The 24,091-nt window shown below is 45.6% G+C and overlaps 1 long non-coding RNA gene across 2 annotated transcripts in view; it reads right to left on the bottom strand.

Annotated features, from left to right (window-relative positions):
• LOC146345072 (uncharacterized) overlaps positions 1-20,243 on the bottom strand; it is a 79,991-nt gene extending 59,748 nt beyond the window's left edge. The window contains exon 1 of one of the 2 annotated variants that reach the window (XR_014792418.1): positions 20,044-20,243. This is a non-coding gene — a long non-coding RNA (uncharacterized LOC146345072). The remainder of the gene's footprint in view (positions 1-20,043) is intronic. The other variant, XR_014792419.1, reaches the window with a different exon arrangement.
• Between the last annotated feature and the right edge of the window lie 3,848 nt (positions 20,244-24,091).

The raw sequence follows: 24,091 nt of genomic DNA, 5'->3' as shown, positions 1-24,091 counted from the left end.
ACTGCCTACCTGCCAGACTTCATACTATTTATCCAGATGAGAATTGGCGGAGTAGAAGGCAAGGGCCATAGCTCAATGGCAGAGCACCTGCCTTGCATGGCAGATGTCCCAGGCTCAGTCCCTTACAGCTCCAGTTAAAGAGATAAAGTGGCAAATGTTGGAAAGCCCTCTCTGCCTGAGACCTGGAGAGCTGCTTCCCGTAGAACTGACAATACTGGGCTAGATGGATAAACAGCCTGACCTTGTAGAGCGGGGTGGTCAGAAAGTAGATCTCCAGATGTTTTGGGACTTCAGCTCCCAGCATTCCTGACCACTGGCCATGCTGGCAGGGGCTTCTGGGAGTTGAAGTCCCAAAATCTGAAGATCTACCTTCTGCCCACCTTCTGTATCGGACAGCTTCCTATATTCCTATTTGTACTTTACATGCAATTTATTGCTTTCCTTTACCTCCCCCTGGTGAACATGTTTATTTGATTATGCATCTTAAAGCTTCACTTTTAACTGTGGCATTTTATGGTGGAGCATCTACTGTGTGAAATAAGGAAAATCTTACACAACTTGACCAGAAAGACTGCTTTTGCTGCTCACACTCAACTAAAGTGATACATCCTATCTTTTCAGTCAGTCCAGGCATGAAAACTTGGATCACTCTGTTCTGTGCAAGCCAAGCCTTTGATCCATTGTTCACTTGAGCCGTACATCTGAACAGGCCTGCGCACACAGCCAAAGAGACCTGGAGGTATTTTCAGTCATTGATATGCTTTAAAAGGGGAGCACACAGGATGCTTTACTTTGCTCACTTCCAAAACAACAGCTATCACAACAAATGCTCCAAGAGAGCTATTAGTCAGTTGAAAGGATTCTGTTCAGTTCAGCGGTGGGCCTGGGTTGGAACATAACTCTTTCCTTTCCGGTGGCTCACCATACAAAACAGAGGCCCAGAGCTAGAGCGGTGTGGCTCGATAGTGTGTGCGGCGTGGCGCTTTCTACGTGGTTCCCAAAGGACATACAAGATCCATGCACTGGACTAATAATCCATTCTGCAGGTGAGCAAAAAATAAAAAGCTGTAAATCAACATTATGACCACCTTCCTCTTCTTTGTCCAAGAAAACCTATTTTAAAATGTATTCTAGTATTATGAGAAAGGGAGAAAAACGTCTCCTTATCTACTTTCTCCACACCATGCATATGTTTATACATGGAGTTGGATCCTGATTTATGCTTGAACTTCCTTAACAGCTCCTCCCCATAGCAGCCCTCCAGTCCCCTGAAATGCTACACAGAAAGTCAGGAGACCCTTCTGAATGGGGTGAGCTGTGGTATGAGGAAGGGGGGGGGGAATCTCCAAAAACTGAGCAGAGGGACCTTCTTGCAGAAGACAGATCCTGACTCTGACCCCTGATGTGAAAATATGCTGGCATTACTAAGAATGCATGTTCTTCTGGCTTGACTTCATTTGATTTGCTCTTGGAGGTGAACAAAACCATTATCTGTCACATTTTAGGTCAAACCAAGTTTTAGTCGGTACTAAACTAAGGAAGTCAAAATATAACTTTCCCATTTTGTACCAGCAGCAAGCTACACATAGATTTAAAAAATGGTGTGGATTGATTGGCACAAAGTTTTAACTACATCCTTTTAAAACTTCAGTTGGGAAAGCAACTAGCAGGGAGTCTAAGTAACGAAAGATTTGTCTCTACCAACCACTCCCCGGAATGGTTCTAAAATGTGGCTGTTAACTTAGCAAGCAGGGCACATCACTTGAATCCAATTAACAGTCATAATGGAAGTATACTGGCTGGACTGAGAAAACAGACCCATAGCTCTGTTTTTTTAGGTGAGCAAGTTTTTGTTTTAAAGCATCTTCAGGAAATGGAACACAGAAACAGTGGAGTGGGAAGTCATGCTTAACCCTCCCTCCCACCGTTACCTCACTCTAAGGTGCTTTCCCCTCTGTGAGGTTCAAAATACAGGCAAAAAAACATTTTGAACTCTGTAGGGAGAGCAGTTGGAGTGGAGAAACAATGGTGGAGAAAGGGTTCAGTAACCTCTCCCTGCTACGTCTCTGCTCCAAATTCTTACACTCACACCCCAAAGCTACATTTCTATTTTTATTTTTCAGAATGGCTTCAGGGCTCTCATATATGCATTTGCATGCCAAACTGCAGAGAACACTCACAGTTTTCAGTGGCCCAAAGCAGTCTTCCCTGACCCAGCACCCTCCAGATGTGTTGGACTACAACTCCCATCACCCCAGCCTGGCCATGCTGGCAGTAAGTGATAGGAGTTCAAGTCCAACACATCTGGAGGGCATCAGGTTGGGAAAGGCTGGCTGAAAGCATTAACTATTTAGCAAAGTTGAAATAATATAGATGGTTTTCTTACTTGAAGCAACTGGTAGCTTTGGTTTTTAGAATGTGTTTTCCACAATCCTATACATACTTACATGAGAGTAAGTCCCACTGAACTCAATGAGGCTGACTTCTGAGTAGTCATGCATAGGATTGCACCATTAAGCTCTTTTATATTTAAGATGAACAGTCCCTTTCATTACAGATCCTCCCCAAAAGATACTTTTGCAATATGGAGATACAATCTATTCACCAGTTAAAAGCAAGGCACTGAACTGGATAAAAATATTTAATTGATTTCAGCCCCTTGTTAAAAACATCCCAAATGGTCCACTTTAAAGAAGGATGAAACGGGGGGGGGGGGATAGCTGACTCATGGTACTATGGCAATGCCTTCATCTAACAGTAAGATGTTTCCAGTATGACAGCAAAGACCGAGTTTTTGGTAGGAGACGGCTACCAGCTATTGTGTATCAGTCAGCTCTAGCCGCAGTGTCAGGTTGTCAGTGTTTGTTTTGCCACATGGGGACATCTTTCTGCTCCCTTGCTTTCATTTGTGCTTCAAACCAGTAATTAGTGCCAATCTTCTCTGGTGCATTGCTCAGAGTCCCTAGTTGAATCTCATCTCTTTGGCAGGCAGTATGATGGCTTCTTATGGCCTTCAGCCTGTGCTGAGAGTCAGGACACCAAGGGCCTCCTAACCTGTGAAGCAGTATATGTCACAAAAAGTATCAAAAAGTTTTGTTCCAACATACAACCCATGCTTTTATTTTAGCATCCATGCAGCCAGACAAGATAAACAATCAATAGCATAAACACTTCAAGTTGTAAGATGCCCCCAGGGCGGGGCTTTTTCAATCACCGTGTGTGCGGAGATTTTTATTTGGGAATCCTTCTACTGCCGATCCAGTGACTCAGTGCCAATCACGTATTTCAAGTTTAACTGAAACTTGAAATAATTTTGAAATATTTCACCCACCACTTTTGAAATATGCTTTTTAGAATACTGAGGCAACTGCCACTCCCAGCTGCCTTCTATACAGGCCTGTAGCCAGAGATTTTGTAGTGAAAGGCCTAAGAGGGCAAGGAATCATTGCAGTACTGCCAAAACATATCTACAGGTAGCTTCCATGATTCTATTAAATATTAATAAAACGTTTTATTTTATAATACTTAAAAGCTACTGCTTGTTGCCCCAGCAGGTTCCACGCAAATAGAAAAGTGTGAGGGCTTTGCACACATTCCAGTTGCAGGCACACAAGCCCTCGCCCTTTACCGGCCCCCAATTCGCCCCCCCCCCAACTTACCCAGGGACTGGGGCAGGCGAAGGCAGGGCAGGGTGAGGGCGCTAGGTCTCAGCAGAGAATCGTTTCCCAGTGGAGAAGGTAGACTGGCTAGGGTGGCCAGGTGACCTCTTTTACAGAGGACAATCCTCTGTTTGAAGAGCTAACCTTTCTGATTCCACTTTGTAGATAAAGAACCGCAAGAAGGGTTGCCCATCACTAGTTAGCACCTGGGCAGCAGACTGAGCAGGCAGGCACACAGGTCAGCTGGCCACAGTCTTCCACATTATGATGGGATGTATTGTATTTCTATTACTGCCTCTCTGCCTACACCTTTAGCTCCAGGGCTGGCACTGCCATTCAGCAGGAGGTGCCATGAGAAGGGACAGATCACAGGCACTAAAGCTCTTTCAGCTCACAGGCCAAATTCCATTTTGGAGGGGCTCTCGGGGATAGCATTGCAGTGGTGGGTGGGGCTGTAGGCCAAAGGGGCGGGGCCAAAATACCAGCAGATTGTAGCCAAAGCTCTTACTGCCAGTCAGTAAGCATCTCAACCTTTTAAAATAGGTGGGAAAACTGCATAAAAGTCAAGAAACCACCAAATGATTAGTGGTTGAGGGAAAGGGGGTGTGATCTCCTGGGGAACCCCAGAGAGTGGATTGGGACCTCAGGCCTGAGGTTCTGCACCAGTGAGAAAGAAGAAGGCAGGAACTGGTGTCTGAATGGTGTCTGATTGGGTTGGATTCAGATTTAGTCATGCTTAGAGCAGACCCACTGAAATAAATGGGAGAAGTCATGACATGCTTAAGTGGTATTGATTTTAATTTTTCTGCTCTTAGTAAGCAGAATCTGGAACTAACTCCCTAAGTGTTATCCGAAGCCAGGCAGCAGGAAAGGAAAGGTGCTATTTGGGATCCAGTGCAGGCAGCAAAGTGTCTTGGTTGCTTAACCTACATAGATGAGACTGCTGATTGAACTAAGGATTCCGCTTGTGGCTCGGTGCTTCCCAAAGCCAGACTGAAAGGCAGGTGACCCAAGAGACTCCATGGGGTCCCAGACCTTTGGGGAACCCATCACTGGATTTGTATGCCTGAGCAACTTGCCACTAATCTATTAGGCCAGCATACTGTCATCTGTTAAATGCAAGCACATTGGCTAACATGACTTCTGGTTTCCAGCACGATGGCTTCAGTCTCCACACCACAAATATGTTAGAGCTGGTGGTTATTCAACTGAATTAATAAAACTTGGATGAAAATGCCTGGGGAGATCCCTATGCTCGAGCAAGTTCTTATGGCATTTTGCTGAAGTCAAATTATTCCAGAGTCAGTATTGACTCCAAAGATCTTCGGCAAAGAAAAAATCCTAATAAGAAAGCACAGGTTAAGAACGCTCCACTCCTTTTATGCATAAAAGTGCTTCACAAATATCAACTCTCAGATATGAAGAGTTTTCCTGCAGTGTGCAACTCCTACACCATGACCTGCTCAACCAGAAGGAGCTCATTTGGGAGAACAACACACCTGGAGGACTCTCAGACATCACTGATCCACAAACATCATCCTTCTGTTTAAAAAGTTACATTCAATATTCATCCCCCCAAAGATGGATCAGTGCAGAGCTGTCTGTCTCCCTCTACTGGAGACAAAATAAGGACTTTAAAATAAACCACATAGCTGAAGCTGAACCATTGCTACAGCTGGCCAAGGATGATAGGAGTTCTAGTCCAACACACCTGATCTCGTCTGATCTCAGAAGCTAAGCAGGGTCAGCCCTGGTTAGTACTTGGATGGGAGACCGCCTGGGAATCAGGCTTCCTGCATTGAGCAGGAGTTGGACTCGATGGCCTTGTAGGCCCCTCCCAACCCTATGATTCTATGAGATCTATGAGACATCTGGAGGGAGCCAGGTTGGAGGGAAGGTGTCATTTCTTTGCAGAAGCAAACTGTCAACCGGTGAAGCTGGTGAAGGGTCGGTGTTGGTGAGCTACCCACCAGTCCAAGCCTAGCCAGCCTCGGATGGGAAACCGCATCCTTTGGGAACCCTGCACCAGAGTTATGGTGCAGTTAAGACTAAGGGATTTGGATTGTGTGGCCAAGTTCACACAATCAATGGTGGAAATGGCGCAGTTTGGGTTACTTCCCCCACCTCCACACATGCTGCTTGCTCACCTGGCATTTGCTTAATTACCTGCGCCTTGGGTTTTTATGTTGTCCAAAGCCAGTGTGCGGCACAGCAGGGATGGCTTCTAACCCACCCCATAACCCCTACTACAAGCTATGGGTTGTGAAATGGGTTAGAAGCCACCTCCACCATGCTACGCCCTGGGGTCAGACGACACAGCAACCCGCAGCGCAGCACAGGTAATTAAGCAAATGGTGGGCATGCACGCGGACATAACTCATACTGCATAGTTTCCCCCGCTGACTGTGTGAGCCCGGCCTGTGTGTGTGTGTGTGTCTGAGTAGAGGAAAAATTGAGGACTATCTGCCCTGCATCTCACACATTTGTTGTTTATTTATGATACTTGTTTACCACTTAAGATAAAATCTGTAAGCAGCTTATATATAAAACTATTAAAAATCACTGTTGAAATACACTGGGGAGCCATCTACACAGCACCGCTTTCAACGTTCACTCCGTCATAACTGCGCAGCATTGCAGCTGTGAATTAGCTTCTGCTGCAGTACACACGTGATTTACTGCAGACTTCTCCAATGGAAAAACCCGCTGTGCCCTGACATATGGCCATTACAGCAAAGTAAACTGCGGCACTCGCGCTGCTTTTTTTTTTTTTTACCAGTATGTTTAAATGCGCAGCTGTGCAGCCACATGAGGGTGGGGGTGCGACACTTTGGGTTGTAGTGGCTGTTTTGTATGTCAGGGGTTCTTTTGTGTCTGTCCATTCTTCTTTCATAAGATTTGGGTAGTCTGCTCCTTCATTGCCAGGCCAACTGTTTGGCATGGTAACTTTTGCAAGGGTTTACACATGCAAAGGGGCGTGCCCACACAAGAGGTATGTGCCTGCCCTGTTGCTGCACAGTTGCAAAGGAACGGGGAGGAACGGGGAGCAGTGAAAAGGCATCACAGAGTGACGCAATCACTAAGCACGCCTACCCCACGCCCACGGCAAACTGCGAAGTCAGTTCAAGGAAGGGACAGACAGATCATAACCGTGGTAAACCTGCAGCAAGCTAAAAAATCACAGCAAAACGCCTCTGCGGAACTCTGCATTTTCCTTGTGAAAATCATGGTTAGGCTGCAAAGTGGTGACTGCGTCGTATGTCCCAAAGGTCCTCGGACTGCAGCAGCCCCGGAGTAAATGGCTCATGTAGATGGCGCCTGGGTTGGACCCAGGATTTGCCTTCCGCAAGAGGAAGGGCTCCACTTGCAGAAGGTTCCTCTGCCCAATTTTGGGGGTTGCTCCCTCCCCCCACAGATCACTGCATTCAGCAGAGTCTCCTGTCTCTCTCTCTCTCTCCCTCTCTCTCTCATTTTCAGGGGGCTGGAGGGGCTGCCATGGGAAGGAGGGGACAGGGAAGTTCACTTCTGCCACTGCAGTTGAACCAGCATAAATCTGGAACCAACCCACAGTTACTTTCAACAGCTACAACAAAGATAAATACATGAAGAAATAACAATGAAAAAAGCAGTAACATGATATAAAGAGCAGCCTTAAACAGAGACAAAGCTTTGGTCCCTCTAGCTCAGCCTTATCTGATTGGCAGCAGCTCCTCGAAGCCTGAGGCAGAGGTCTTTCCTTGCCTGGTGGATGCCAGAAATTTAACTGAATCCTTCTACATGCAAGGAGGTCTCCAATGTCAGGATCTCATAAACTTCCATTGATTGTATCCTGTATCTGTGCAGGCTAACAAGGGCACCCCATGCCTTCTGAAACCAGATTGTTGGCTTGAGAGATACCCATGTTCCATCTCACTCCTTCAGCACAGGCATTTCCATCAAATACTGGCTGACCCACCCAAGAGAGGTTAGTTTCAGTTATATGAGTTTCAGAACAACAACCCCTTACTATGATGGGGTTGGTGTCGGTCTGAATGACCTTTCAGGCTCCCTTTACTTCCCAGAGCCTTAAACAGGAGGGAGTTCCATAAAGCAGGGGGCATTGAGAAGGCCCTGTCCCCATTGACTGCCAAAATTAGAGACTTTTAATTTTAAACAGCCCAGGTATTTTTGTACTCTAGAACATTCTGGGATTTATATCCCTAATCTTGGAGGGCTTGATGTGACAATATCTACACAGCGAGTGCTTTATGCTGAGAATCTATTACTGCTGGTTATGTAGCTCAGGAACCAATCAAAGCAATACTGTCTTTACAACTTCCCTTTAGTCAAGTGAACAAGCACGTTGATGATGCTCGGACTATCTGCATCAATTCACCCCCTCCCCCAAATTGCTATTGTCCTGCTTTTCTATTGCCTTGTATACAAGTCTATGGGAATTAGGGTATATGAGCTTCTCTTTGCATTGCAAGATCCTTTACCCACTCTTCACCAAAAATGTAACTTAACATTAGTGCTTTTGGGGACATTTTCCCTTACAGTGGGCCTGCAAACATGTCAGAAATTCCAGCTTCTACACAGATGTCATTTAGCTTGGAGGAGAAGTATTCCAGTCTGTATCCCTTCCCCTCCCCCTGACTACAAAGGACTTTTATTGGCAAAAGACTGAAAACCACAAACCATCTACAATGACCTAATCACAAAACTGCTATTGACATACAACAATTTTCTAAAATGAACTTTAAATACAGTGGTTTCCCACATGCAGATCTATAGCCTTTATTAGACAAGTGAAACCTACAATTAAAAATGATATTTTTTCTTTTCCTTTTCTTTTTCTTTACTGCTAAATCACTTAGAACAAATTATTTGATCTCTAACGTATCCACTAAATGATTCCTGTCATATCAGTTGCTTTTTCTCTGCTGTCACCATCTGGTTTTCTTTCTAAAAACTGGAGCCCCAAAGAGCATATATCAGCCTTCCTCAACCTGGTACCCCCCAGATGTGTTGGACTACAACTGCCATGGCTAGCTGGGGATGCTGGGAGTTGTAGTCCAGCACATCTGGGGGCGCCAGACTGGGAAAGGCTGTCATACATCTAAGTACATACCTGGCTACAGTTTTGTCAGATTTCTTCCAGGTTATGCTTTTCAGGTTCAGCCCTGCTGAGGTTAAGTGGCAAAACTATTCTGGCACTCTGACTCTACCTAGAGACAGCTGTACACTGGGGGCAAATGGGGCAGTGACCCCACACACATTTCTGGCAGAGAGACCAGGTACATTTGCTGCAATGTACAGCTTGCAGTTGCCAAGGTCCACACATGATCTTCTTCTGTCCTCCAGCAATCTCAGTAGAATAATGAGCAACTGCTCTTCCTTCTGCCCACCAGCCCCAGTGGGCACCAGCCACCACTGACTCTAACCAATAACCTGCAAAACTGCAGAACTTGAGCAACATCCAGGTCAGCCCTACCATTAGGCACAGTGAGGGGGTCGCCTCAGGCGGCAGATGCTGGGAGGCGGCAGCAAGGAATTGGAGGAGAGGCTCTGTGGCATGCCTTTCATCCCCTAAGCTAGCCTGCTGCCTTCAGGTGTGGTGGAGGATGCTGTCCCATTGCCAGCTGTTGAAGAAAGGTGGAACTGCCAATCCAGTCGGCTTTTGTACAGGGAATGGGAGGGGGCGCCATCTTGTCCTTCGCCTCAGCCTGCAAAATGTCCTAGGCCGGCTCTGGCCAACATCCTTGCAACACAGAGATTGGAGCAATGATTTGTCGACCACAGGTTGGATCCAGCAGGATCTGCCTTCTATTGAAGGAAGGGTTCTGCTAATGGAAGGCGATTTTCAGAGATCCACCCCTCCCACACCACAGCTTCCCCCATTCAGCAGGGTCCCTGACCCTCTGTGTAGCATTTTCAGGGGGCTGGAAGAGAAGGGTCAGGGAAGTCTGTTTCTGCCTGCCCAGTTTCATGCACCTGGATCTGGATTCCACGCAATGTCATTACTGCAGGTTATCCACCTTCAGAAGGCAGGTGGGGAGTTTATTACTGTCATTCCTAGCAGGCTGTACACAGGGAGACAAGCCAGGTCATTCCACCATCCCTGCTGAAAGACTGCTTAATGTTTTCCTTGTCCCTTCCCAATCCTTTTTCCTTGTGTGTTGTGTCCTTTTAGACTGCAAGCCTGCAGGCAGGGACTGCTTTGTTTTACTGACTCTGCACGTAAGCCGCTCCAGAGCCTATTTGGCTGAGGAGTGAGATAAAAAACACTTCAAATAAATAATAATTACTGAATACTTTCCCATGTCACAATTACGCTTAGGAGGAATAGGGTTCTAATCTTCTCCCCAGCATACTAGCTTTCTATGTATAGGCCATTTTTGTTTTACGCAGGGAAGCGTTCAATCATAAAACCTCCATCTACAGTGGCACAATCCCAGGAGGGCTGTGCCATGTGACGGTTCGAGATACATAGGTACTCCTCATTAGCATTCATTTCCCCACTACAGTGCAGACAATGCAGGTTGCCTTGCTCACTGCATGGATATTAAAGGGAAAAGATGTCTGCTTTTTAAAGGAGGAGTGAGAGGAGCCTCAACTGTGGATGAGCCAGCCTGGCAGGCCAAGTTTTACACCAGTTGCTAGGGAACATGGGCGGGAGGGCTCTGTTGCACCTGTGTCCTGCTTGTGGGTTTCCTGTTGACAGCTGGCTGGCCACTGTGTGAACAGAATGCTGGACTAGATGGACCCTTGGTCTGATCCAGCAGGGCTCTTATTGGGCCACAGGCCACAGGTTTCCCATCCCTAACTTAATATGCTATGCCACTGGGCCAACTTTTCCTTGCCAACATTATTTGGGGACATATACATCTTCTGTGAGGTATATTTGTAAATTTTGTATTGCCTCCCTTTCTCCACAGGGGACCCAAATACGCAACTGAGAATGCAATAAACAGTTTCAGGGAAAGGTGTGCTTCCATTCTTATGGTCCAGGAAAGGTCGCCTTCCATCCCGGAGAGAAAGGAGACATTTGCATTTATCACTCAAGAGTTCACTGTCCAGAAAGATGTCGTAACAGCCTAAACAAAAGCCACCTCGCCCAGCACCAGCTTTAGATTCTCCCTATCTAATGGAATATGCCTAGATCTTTTGTCTAGGTTGTGGTTAAGAACTGGACTGTCAACTGAGGTAGGTTTGTGTAACCAGAAATGTCAGAGCCTGCTTTCTCTTCCTTTCACTGCTTTGAAGGAACTACTCTCTTGGTAAACAATAAAGTCTTACTCAGGAGACAGACAGCAGTTTTTTCAGAGAGTGAAGGTGGTTTGAAACAGGTGTGTAGGCTCCTCACACAAGCTAATTATTTGAAAAACATGTAAAACCTGTTTCAACTGGACGTAAACAAAAGCCATGTGCGTGTGGACACCATGGGGAAGCAATGCCTCTCAAACCATTTCCAACTATCTTCAAAACAACCACTCATTCCTTGTGGTTTGTAGCAACAGTTCTCCTAATTCAAGGGGTAGGGAACCTGTGGCCCTCCAGATGTTGCTGGACTCCAACTCCCATCAGCCCCAGCTAGCATGGTCAATGGTCAGGGGAGGTGGTAGTTGGAGTCCAACAACATCTGGAGGGCCACAGGTTCCCAGCTCCTGTCTTAATTGCTCACAACCTATAAGAATGTAAGAACATAAGAACGTAAGAAGAGCCTTGCTGGATCAGACCAAGGGTCCATCTAGTCCAGCATTCTGTCCACACAGTGGCCAACCAGCTGCCCACGGAAAACCCACAAGCAGGACATGAGTGCAACAGCACCCTCCCACCCATGTTCCCCAGTAACTGGTGTACATTGGCTCACTGCCTCTGGTACTGGAGGTAGCACATAGCCATCAGGACTAGTAGCCATTGATAGCCTTCTCCTCCAGGAATTTGTGCAACCCCCTGGAATTGATAGGAGTGTTGAACCTCTTTTAGCCTGAGGGCTGAATTCCTTTTTGGAGAAGCTCTCGGGGGCCACATTCTAGTGGTGGGTGGGGCCAGAGGCAAAAAGCCGCCTTGAGTTCCTTGCGAGAGGGAGAAAGGCGGGGTATAAATGCAATAAATAAAAAATAAATAAAAATAAATAAAAAGGGTGGGCCCCAAAATCAAAACATTCAGCATATTGTAGCTTAAAGCTCTTACTGTCAGTAACTAAGCTGTAGGAGAAGAATTTCAAACTTTTAGAATGGGGGTGGGGGGGAACTGCGCAAAAGCTGGGAAACCACCAAACAACTAGTGGTTGGGGGAAAGGGTGTGGGGACAGGGGAAGGGGGCACAATCATCCAGGGAAGCCCGAGGGCTGGACTTGGCTCCTGGGCCCGAGGTTCAACACCCCTGCTGTACACTCAAGCCAATGAAAGAACTTCAACAGAAGCTCTTGCCAGGGAAGCTATTCAAAGGCCTGTGCTTATGGATCTAGAGCAGGATAAACCCTCCAACTTCTGAGTCTACTGGTGACAGTTTACAAATCCAAACTCCAATTTAGAATGCATGGAAAAGGACAGAAATATGCTCCATGTTTAAGAGCTTCGTACCTTTTCCGGTACATCAAATATATAAAATGCAGATTAATGTGGCATTTAATCAACCTGATGCAATCATCTGTAGATCCTCTAAGTAAATTAAGGACCAGATATTTTGATATGACAGGCAGTAGACAAAAAACAACTCATTTTCCTGATGGCGGTATTGTACTTTCTAACTGATCAAATAATTGTAATTGCAAAGATTTTCATGAGAACTGAGGGGATGCTTCTGGTTCCCAAATCTCTCCCAACACAGAAGCTTCTTTCAGTCATTACAAGCTGAGATTATGCAAAGATTGAATGGGGCATATGTTCACAAAGAATGTTCTATCAAAAGCAGAAAATTATGGGATTTCCTTTCTGCCAAACGTTTGGTACCATTTTTCTTATTAAATCAAAACCTACCTAAATCAGACCATTCCATAATAGCCCACTCACGTGGCTTATCAGTTTGGAAGAGAAACAGGGCTGCCCAGAAATAAGACAGTGGCTTCTACATACTTGCAGAAATACTTAAAAGTTAGTGAATGACAAGAAAATGACATTTTTAAAAGCCTAAAAACTGCCTGGAAGGCATCTGTGAACTTATATAATGTTCAAACCCACTTCCAGGTTGGAGGGGGGGGTCATGTCTGTGCAACCCCCGATATCTGCGGGTCTGTCCTCTTCAGCAGGCTTACCAGGCACTGAGGAGTGATGGAGGATGAGCAGCGACGAAGGAGTAACACTGCTGCCTGTGCCGATTCTAGGGCCTTACAGAACCTTCAGTTTTCTTCCTGTCTTTCATGGTGTTCCATTTAGCATCAGGAAAGAAAGACAAAACATTTAAGGGGCCAGGAGTAATGCAGGTGGTGGTGTTTTCAGTCCCCACCCATCTGCTCAGAGTATTCAGATTGCGGACCATCCAAGCTGCTGCCTTTGCTGCTCCGGAAGGGCAGGGATGGCAGTAGCTCTTGCGTGAGCAGCAACGGAGGAGAGCAGCATTACCTGCACTGCTCTGGGTGGGCGGGGGGAGCAGAAGCTAGCCAGGGAGCCTAGAGTTGTGCAGCCATAGTACTTCTTGGTTGCCAGCCTCTGCTGCTTCTGACATCACTGCCCACCTACAATAGTGCAGGCAGTGGCTCCTCCGCCTCTGCTATGTCAGGTGGGCGGTGATGGCAGAAGCGGCCACAACTGGCAACCCACTGCATTTGGGTGGAGATGGCAGAAGCGGCTGCGGTCAGCAACTGAGAAGCTCCACTGCCCTACTCTGGGGGCATTTCTACTTGAGGATTTTATCCCGCACCTTTACTGGGGCCTCTGCTTCTGGATTCTTTGCAGGATTAAGCTCAGCTCCGTTACACATGCATTTTCCCCAGGGAGTTTCTTTCTCTGCCTTTCTATATGTTTCACTTTACAGCCACTAGATGGCACTGTGGTATAGCAGAATTGTGCAATTACATGGAGAATCTAATGGTGCCATTCAGGATATTCCAGACATTCCCATTAAGAAAAAAAACACGATAATGGTCGCAAAGCATGGGAGAGGCCCTGGTGGATGAGGACATCATATAAAGGACCCACAAACTACCATGAGTGAGCAATCATGAGCACAAAATAAAAGCTTTGTGTAGAAAGGTTCTGGGCTCCCTAGCCCCTTTTTTAAAAAAATGAAAAAAAAACTCTCTTTCCCAGCAGTCAATAGCATGCCAAGGAAGGAAGGAAGGAAGCCCTAGGGCCCAGACGAATGCAGCTGATGCCTGTGGTATGTGGCCAAGCTCAGAGGAATGCTAGGCACTGCTATTTTAATTCCCCCACAATGCTCCAGTCGGGGGTACTGGGAGAATTAAAATACTGGCGCCCAGGGCTCCTTCAAGCACTGGGAAAGGGGACAATATTAAGAGGTCGGGGACCCCAGAATAGCATAGGTATTGGTGGGCCTGAGACCCCAGCATCTAACTATGCCTGCAGCTGATGCTGGACCAAATAACATGGAGGGCAGGTGAGCCTACAGAGAGGGAGACAGGGAGGCAAAGTGTTCCCCAACCTAGTGCTCTCCAGATGTGTTGGACTACAACTCCCATCAGAAAAACACAACATTGCAAAATGTGTCTGTAAATGCAAACAAAAAAACCATAACTGATTCAGCAAAAAAAAAATGTTTCAGGTCTATTGGACGCCACATCGTCTTTTTAACAACAAAGGTTTGTCAAACTAGGCTAATGGTTGGAGGTGTAATGCAATTAATGCTTCTTTTAATGAATATGTTTTGGAAATGCCCAATAGTTGCCTCCTTTGGGGAGGAAGTTGTCATACGGATAAACTTTGTATTGGAAAGCTCTGTAATATTTACTGATGTACATGTTCTCTTAAGGAGCAATCCTATGGCTGCTAGTCAGGGGCTAGACGGCCATAGGATATGTCAGTTTCCAGGAACCGACCTTCAAGCCCGCACTCCGAGGTCGGTTCCCAGAGGACCAACCTTCCCCCCTCCATGCTGCCTCGCAGGCAGCTTGGAACTGCCCCTCGCTCCGTGCTCGGAAGAGGAGTGCAGAGCGGCAAAAATGGGGTGTTCCAGGTGGGGAAAGCGGAAATGCCACTACAGCACATCCTATGTGTCATCTGGCAGCCGCTTCCTCCACTCTGCCTTCCCATCGTGCTTTTCCTGCCCTGCATTGAAAAGGAGGTTTCCTCTGAGTTCAGAGGCAGCCACCTATCCCCATAGGACTGCGCCCTTAAACTATTTACCTGCTTTTTTTGGAACATAACACACAGTCAGCGTAAATGGATTTTTCGCACCCTCTCGGCTGCTACAAGACTGATACTACAATACCGGAAGAATAAAAGCTCACCACCCATAATGAAATGGATAACTTAACAACACTAGCAACATTTGAAAGAGTGGCGTATAGGCGTCACTTCAAAATGGAGTTAGATTTGGATATCTGGTCTGCTTTTACTGACGTTTATGTGCAATCTATTCTTTTCCCCTCTTTTTCTAGAATGTTGTAATATTTGAAATTGAGGACTTTAGCGCATGTTGTTATACTTTCAATTTTTTGTTTTGTTATGTTTTTGTTTGTTTTGTTTTGATTTTGTTGTTGTTGTTCAGTCGTTCAGTCGTGTCCGACTCACAATAAAAAAATAATTTAAAAAACGTAACTGTACCAAAAGAGAGAAGAGGGACCACTGCAAAGCAATGGGAGAAAATCCATGTCTTCCTTCCGCCAGTGGGTGCTAAGCTATGTAAAGAAATAATTCAATGCATTTCTCTTCTCATTAACATTCTGACATTAGGCTTATAAATCTTTTCTATAACCGAGAATGAAATGGCCTGAACAGTGTGATTGTATTCCATAAAATGATCCACAAGGGGAGCACCTGATCTCGAGCTGCAAATATTTCTTAAATCATAGAATAGTAGGGTTGAAAGGGGCCTACAAGGCCATCGAGTCCAACCCCCTGCTCAATGCAGGAATCCAAGTCAGACCATCCCTGACAAATGGCTGTCCAGCCTCATTTTGAAGGCCTCCAGTGTGGGAGAGCCCACCACCTCCCCAAGTAATTGGTTCCATCGTCATATTGCTCTTACAGTCAGGAAGTATTCTCTTATATGTCTGTTAAGGGCCAACATACAGTTTTTAGCCCAGCCTTCTAGAAACTGAATTTCAAGTATTGACCCAATGACTAGCTACAGGAGTATTCTTCTTTCAGGATTTGCTTTTGACTAAGCGGAACTGAAAGCAATATTATGCAATTTACAGTGCAATCTTATATACCTCTACTCAGAAGTAAGCTCCACTAGGTTCAATGGGACCTGCTCTCACGTAAGTGTGTATATGATTGCAGCCTTAATCATAACTAATGTATTCCATTGGTTCCAACTGGACTAATTACTAATTTTAGGTGGATTTAGGCCCACAAAGGCACTTTCTTCTGTTGTTTGGAAAAGCCACCTGTTTACCTATTTTATAGTCACCCTCCCCAAATTTTAGCAAACTGAGCCTAAAGGGAAGCTGCTTGTCTTCTCTAACTTCAGCCTTTATGACAGACAACTGCTGCCAAGCAAAGTACAGCTTGCAGATGAGCACATCCCCAGAGTTTTAAATAGCTTTTTGCTAGAATGACTGCAGCAGCAGCGTCAGCAAAAGGGTACAGTAGTGCTTGAGAGATCCCAGATTGATTCCTCACTGTGACCTTGTGCTACCTCTGTTGACTCTTGTGAAATAAGGTAGCAATATATACTGCAATCTCTGAAAAAGAAACATGCAAGGCTTTGGGCCAACTTCCCAAAATTGCAAAGTCTGTGTGTATGTGGGAGTCACAGTGAAGTACAAGTCAGTTCTGTATTTCCTCCTTCAGACTGAACATTCCCATTATAGCTTGAAAATGTCTCTCTCTCTCTCTCTCTCTCTTTCCTGCCTTCCAGAATTAGAGGGAGAACATATGCAATTACGATGTTAGGAATACACATAGGTAAAACAGTTTGGAAACGGTTCTTAACTTCTGTTGAAACAAAAAGGAGAGCAGTGCACTTGGAGAAATGCCAAACTGTGGCGTTATTTGTGATATATGTTTTATACTTAAACACTTTGGATTGAGAGTAATTGAAAGATTAGTGTCCCTGAAGACAACTGTGCAAGGTTGAAACATCTGTATGTTGGATTTATTTTATTTTTTACAATATATATGGTCGCCATGATGCAGTTACCTGTACTTAACAAGCCCATGGTTTGAAATGTTGTGGGGAGACAGCCTAAGGGTACATCCAGGATGGAGTAATCAATAAGCAGAAAAAATCAGAACCTAAATAAAAGTAGTCACCTGATGTGCTAAAAAGTTATTTAGTAGTATTAAATGTTAATAAAAATGTATTTGAAATATGATATAAGAATAAGCGCTTAGTGCTTGTCACATATCCTAGTGCAGGGGTGGGGAACCACAGGCTCAGGGGCCGAATCTAGCCCTCTGGGGTTCACCCAATGGCCATGCTTCTCTCCTGGCCCTACCCCCTTTCCAATTGTCTAGCTGTTTCCTGGCTTTCCCCCTATTCTAAAAGGTTGAAATGCCTCTCCTAAGGCTCAGTTACTGGCTGGAAGAGCTTTAAGGCACAACCCTATGCAGGTTTAGACAGAAAAAAAACCTCCTACAGCTCCCAGTATTCCCCATGCTGGCTGGGGAATGTTGGGAGTTGTAGGACTTTTTGCTATCTAAACCTGCATAGGATTGTGCCCTAAACCTGCATAGCATTGCACCCTTAAGCTACAATATGGAGGTATTTGGGGTTTTTTGGTCCTACCCCCTTTGCACTTGGTCCTGCCTACCATTGGAGAGAGGCCCCCAAAAGCTTCTCCAAAATTGAATTCAGCCCTTGGCCTGAAAGAGGCTTCCCACCCATGTCCTAGGGCGTTTGCACTTAGAAAAAGTACCACCTGTATGGTTTTCCTTATATCTCCATGAATAAAAAGACTTGCTTTGCTTTTTAAATGAAATCTAGACATTCAGGGAAGGCGCCTGGAATATTCTGGAAGGGCAGTTGAGAGGAGCAGGGATAATATGGTAACACCAGCAACTAGAAGCAGGGGCAACTGGTGCCCTAGGTGAACCATGCGATCGTAACCCCCAAACCCCAAGGGCAGATCTAGGCTAAGGTTTCTGGTAAATGTTTTGCCCCTATTTCTGTTTAATGAGGAGGCAACCCCCCACCCCACATCTTCGGAAGGAGAAGTACTATCATTTATAATAAAACGCGCGCCGGATGGTAGGGTTGTGTGTTTTTTTTACTGTATCAGCACAGAGGGTCTGATAAAAACAACAAAGGAGACGAGCACAGCCTTCCGCTCTGCAAAAGAATGGAAGTCCAATCCACAACACCCAAAGGAGGTCCCTGGAGGAAGGGGCCCAGTTGCACCCTCGGGGCAACACAGCCGACAAGGCACAGCCAGCCCCTAGGCTCAACCCTCCAAGAGCAAAGGAGCAGCTGCTCTTGGAAGGGGCCTCTCGCTCCCTGCCTCCAACTGGAAGCAGCAGTGGAGGAGCAGGATATCCCAAGTTGCCTTGCTCACCTTGGCCATATTCCCTTGGTAGGTGCATGTATTTTTCCCTCGAATTTGGTGCCCCACTTAACTTGGCACCCTAGGCAACCGTTTAGTTTGCCTATACGGACAGGCCGCCCCCGACTGGCAGGGCGCAGGGAGGCCACATGGCCGTCCGTGTGCACTTTCCTGCACCAGGCAGTGGGGGAGCCTTTGCCAGCACTGGGCTGCAACTCAGGCAGAGGCCAGGGAGAAAGGGAAGCAGGGCCAGTCTGGAGGCTTGGCTGAGAGACCAGCAACCTTTGGCTCCTCCTCTCCTTAAGCCGTTTTCATGCCAGCTTGTCCTTATAAGACCGTTGTCGCAGAGTGGTAGGCGGCAGTGTTGCAACCGAAACTCTCCCCATGACCTGAGTTCGATACCAGCGGAAGCCGGGTCTCAGGGAGCCGGCTCAGGTCGACTCAGCCTTCCATCCTTCCGAAGTCGGTAAAATGAGTACCCAGCTTGCTGGGGGAAAGGTAGTCACGACTGGGGAAGGCAATGGCAAACCACCCCGCTATAGTCTGCCATGAAAACGCCAGCGAAAGCAGCATCCCTCTAGGGGTCAGTAATACCCGGTGCTTGCACAAGTAAGATTAGTGCCTGAGTCTGCTTTTTCCCCTCCTGCCTCCCAATCTCATTTCCTTTTATGTGGTGTCTCCTGCATTGTTAACCCTGAGGCCTGAGACCGTCTTATTCCTGGTCTTTTTGTAAGCAGCTCTAGGAGCCTTTTTCAGTTGAAGAGCAAGGTGAAAATACTTCAAATAAATAAAATACATCAAACACACCAAACAAAAAACCTTGGGGCATCTTAGAGATGATGCCTGAGGGCTACGCTCGAGGTCCCGAAACACTTGGCCTCTAGTCCATGGAAGCGCCTGCCATGGTAACAACGCACCCAATTCATGTCTACTCAGATGTAAGACACCCAGGTAAGTGGGTACAGGACTGCGGCCTAAAGGCACAATCCTATCCACGTTTGGACAGAAGGGGGCCCGTGCTCAAATTAAAGCAGGGGCAGAGTGGTTCTGATCTCCTTTTGTGATGGCTCCCTTCAGGCGCAATCCTACTCATGCTTAGACAAAAAAAAATTATTATTATTACATTTATATCCCGCCTTTTTTCCTCCAAGGAACTCAAAGCGACATGCATAATCCTCCTCCTCTTCATTTTATCCTCACAACAACAACCCTGTGAGGTAGGTTGGGCTGAGAGTCTGTGACTGGCCCAAAGGCACCCATTCGTCTTTACAGCTGCCTTCCCCAACCTGGTCCCCTTCCAGACGTTTCACACAGCCCCCGGCATTCCTGGCCAGGGGCCGCGCTGGCCGGGGCTGACAGGAGCTGGGGGAGGCACCAGGCTGGGGACGAAGGCTGCGCTGCGGTGCCACGCGCCGGTTGCTCCCGCGTCGGCAAGGGGCTGCCAGCGCTGCCCGCCGCACCCCGCCAGGCATGAGACGCCGCTCTCCGCCCTCGCCTGCCCTGGCGCAGAGCTCGCCCGCAGGCCGTGTCCTCACTCCTTTCCCCGCTCGGGAGGCTGCTGGAGGACGGGGCGGCCCTGAGAGGCAGCCTCGCTCTCCTTCCCCTCCCTCGGAGCAGCTGCGCCGAAGCCTGGCGCTAATCAATGCTGCGGTAATCAGGGGGCTCCCCAGGGACGCCCGCCACGCCGCTCCCATGGCAACCACGGGAACAAGCGGCCCCTGCTCGGCCTGCTGCTCTTGCAGCCACGATCCGTCGGAGCGGCGTTCGGCTCAGGGAAGCCAGGACTCGGCTTACCGGGTAGGGCGCTGGCCTGGGCAGCATGCCGCGCTTGGAAGCGGCTTAAGCTGGCGTGTCAGCAACCCGGGCGCTGCTGTGTTTCCTGTAGCCGGATTCTGCGCCTTTTTGCTCTGTGCATTTCTAATGGCGCAATCCTATGCACGTTTAGACAGCGGGGGGGAAAGGCCTACAACTCCCAGCATTCTCCAGCCGGCACTGCTGGTTTGGGAATGCTGGGAGTTGTAGGGCTTCTCACTGTCTAAACCTACTTGAGAGAGACCACCCTGGAAGAATAATGGCTGGCCTCCTCGTGGTTTTTATGCCCGTTTTTATTATTGTTTTTCATTTATTACAGAAAGAATTGCCTCAATCCTGTGATTTCGAAAAGCGTTTAGGAAATAATATCAAGGTTTATTATACTGTCACAGTAATATAATAGTCGTTAATTAGATCCAGACTTAGTATTATGAGAGAGGGAGAAAGACTTCTCCTTATCCCCTCTCATCATACCATGCATAATTTTATACACTTCTATCATATCCCTGCTTATGCAACTTTTGGTTGCATAAGCTAAGAAGTAAGCTAAAAAGTCCCAAATGCTGTAACCTTTGCTCACAAGGGAGTTGCTCCAACCCCATGATCATTTTGGGGTGCTTCCACAGAAGGCTTTTATGGCACTGTGGCTCTGCTTCATTCACAGAATTTTATGGGGAATCTAGATGACATTGTCTTCAACCCATAACTCTCCCATGTTTCCCCACAGTTTCTAACATCTTTTACTGCAGAAAATCCGTTAAGAAAGAAAAGATGGAATAGCTGCACACTGCCTTCTCATTGGTGCTACTCAGAGCCCTCCATTTGGAAGCACATCTGGTTGCCTTTTTCTGCAGCTTTCCAGTTCTACAATACCTTTTTTAAGGTTCAGTAACCCTAGATTTGTATAGGGGCATTATAAAATAGGCAGTTTTATTTTCAGTTCCTTTTCTCATGAACCCCAACATGGAATTTGCCTTTTTCACAACACTGGGTTGACATTTTCATCAAGCTATCCACCACAACCCTAAGATCTCTTTTGTGGCCTGTCACTGCCAGCTCTGACACCATCACCACATACATGAAGTTAGGATTTTTTTTTGCCCCAACCTGCATCACTTTACACTTCCTTACGCTGAAACACATTTGCCATTTTAATGCCCATTCCTCCCATTTGGAGATAATCTTTTCCATCTCTTCACAATCACTTTTTGTTTTAATCACCCTAAATAATTTGGTGTCATCAGCCAACATGGCCTCAGTGCTCACCCTTAACTCCAGATAATTTATGAACAAATTAAAAACCACCAGGCCCAACACATATCCTTGGGAGACCCCACCTCTTATACTCCCTCCACTGTGAGAACTGACCAATCTATAAGATGACTTCTCTTATCCCATGATGGTTAAGTTTGCTCAGGATTCTTTCGTGACTGGTTTTGTCAAAAGCCTTTTGGAAGACCAAGTAAACAATGTCTACTGGATCACCCTGTCCACATGCTGTCGACATGCTCAATGAACTCTAAAAGGGTAGTGAGACAGGACTTACCATTGTAGAAGCCATGTTGATTCTTTTTCAGCAGGACTTGTCCTTCCATATGCATGATAATTTTATCTTTAATAATGCTTTCCACCAATTTACCTGGAACAGATGTTAACCTAACCAGCCTGTAATTTCCTGGATCCCTTTTTAAAAATTGGCATTATATTGGCCACTGTCCAGTCCACTGGAACAGAGGCCAATCTAAGGGAGGTGTTACGTATTTTTCATAGGAAATAGTATTCTCACATTTAAGTTCTTTAACAACTTTTGGATAGGTACCACCTGGCCCCAGTGATTTGTTTGTTTTCAGTTTGTCAATAAGGTCTACATTCTAGAACTTTGTCTATTGTCACCACTATTTGCTTCAGTTCCTCAGACTACATTCCTGAAAATATCAGTTCAGGCAGGAGTATTTGCCCTACTTCTTCTGCAGAGAAGTCAGATGCAAATAATTATTTTAGCTTCTCTGCAATCTCATCCTCCTTTAGTACTTCCTTAACTCTGTTGTCTTCCGAAGGTCAAACTGCCAGTTAGCCCGTATTTAAAGACTTTTTAATTGTTGTTCTTAACGTCATTAGCAATATGCTCATCAAAATCCATTTTTGCAACTCTTAGGGTGTAATCTTGTGCATGTTCAGACTGAAAAAAGTCCTATACCTCCCAGCATGGCTGCCTGGGGAATGCTGGGAGTTGTAGGACTTTTTCAGTCTAAACATTCATAGGATTGTATCCTTATTGTCTGCTTATTCCCTTTGTGCAGGTTTGTGTTCCTTTTTGTTCTCCTGCAGAAGACATCATACCAACTGATACTGTAAGTTCTATGGTCAGATATCTTGTACCAGAACTTAGTTTGGAAAGAAACCTGAAGAAGCCTCTAGATTGTGATATTTAAATAAAGTAAAATAAAAATATTTATGTATATCCTACCCCTTCCACCCAGTGTTCAAGATGGCCAGTGACACCAAAAAGTTAAAATGGTAAGGTCCGTGTTTAAAGGAAGGGGAGAGGGAAGGTTGGGGAATGAATGGCATGAAAAAACACAGGATAAACTGTTTCAAACCATTTGCACTGACTGACATGTTTGTATTAAAATTAATAAAATATAAATTAAAAACTATACAGATGAAAACTTACCAAGAAACCAAACTCTTTATAATCCATTGTCAACAGAATAAAACAACCCTTAAGAGAAAACCATAACCCAAAAGCTAATTTTAAAAGTGTGACTGTTATCCCTCTCCTTTAAATTAAAAAGATAGGAAATTTAAAAGAGGGGTGGGGGGACTCATTCCAAAGCTCTTTCCAAACAGATCTAAGTTTAAAGTGTTCGAAAATGGAACATCTCCTTATCTTACTACAGAATACTTCAGCCCAAGGAAATACATCTCATTTTATTTCAATGGAATATAGTGCTCAGATTATATGCTTTATTTTGGAAAATTAATTAGGTAAGTGATTTCTATCCCTCGTGATCTTGACAAATACCATGAGACTCTTACCCATTAACAGATCCTATGGAATTCAGAGGGACTAATCACTTACATTTAATGTGAGGATGCTTATATAATTGAGATCAATATTCAGTAGCTATTTTAAGCTTCGCCATTTAGTCTGAACAAATGCTCTGAGAGTTTGCCTTTAGTAGACCACGTATTTAATTCCCCCATAATCTGGATCATTAACAGTGCGATCCTATTCATGTTTAGACAGAAAAATGTCCTACAACCCCCAGCATTCCCCAGCCAGCATGACTGGCTAGGGCATGCTGGGAGTTGTAGGACTTTTTTTCTGTCTAAACATGCATATGATTGCACCCTAAATTTATTAAGATTTTCTTTGTTGGGGGGTCATTAAAGCCTAAAATGCTTTCTTCTCCTTATAGCATACTTGCAAAGAAAAAGACCCACAGACTTTAGTACAATAAGAACAGTATAGATACAGAAGCTGTGGGGAACACATTTTTTAGATTTTTATTTTTATTTGTATGCATTTGCTTCATTTTCCATCTACTGCTCTGGCAGTGTTTGAATTATGCACAGAAGACCCAACTTTTTTTTTTTTTAGATAGATTTTAAGTCCCACCATCCTTGCTTTTTTCTGATTAACATTGCATTGAGTTTTGTCTACCTTGTTTCCCTGTTCTTCATGCTGTTTTTAATGATTTGGGGCCAATCCTAATTTCCATTAGAGTAATCGATGGTGAGTCTCCCATTGATTTCAGAGGAAGTTAGGCTGGGCCTTTGATGTTTCCTTGTCTTGTAATTCAATATTTTTCTCCCATTCAAGAATGTAAGAAATTGACTAGTTTAATATTTTCCTTTTTATCCTTGCCCTCTACACCTTTTATCCAAAGTGCTGAATAAAGGAATACTTACTGGTATGACCTTACTCCATTAAGAGCCCAGACGCACGATTGCTACTGGCAAATATGTGTTTAGCATGGGATGTCCCAGGCTGCTATGTGTCAGTACCTTTATTAGTCATGATACT

The sequence above is a fragment of the Heloderma suspectum genome, chromosome 5 (assembly GCF_057233095.1).
Source record: "Heloderma suspectum isolate Gila_16-S chromosome 5, 16-S_ref, whole genome shotgun sequence".
Classification (NCBI taxonomy): domain Eukaryota; kingdom Metazoa; phylum Chordata; class Lepidosauria; order Squamata; family Helodermatidae; genus Heloderma; species Heloderma suspectum.
The sequence above is the reverse complement of the archived record's forward strand: the minus strand, read 5'-3'. Positions and strand labels throughout refer to the sequence as shown.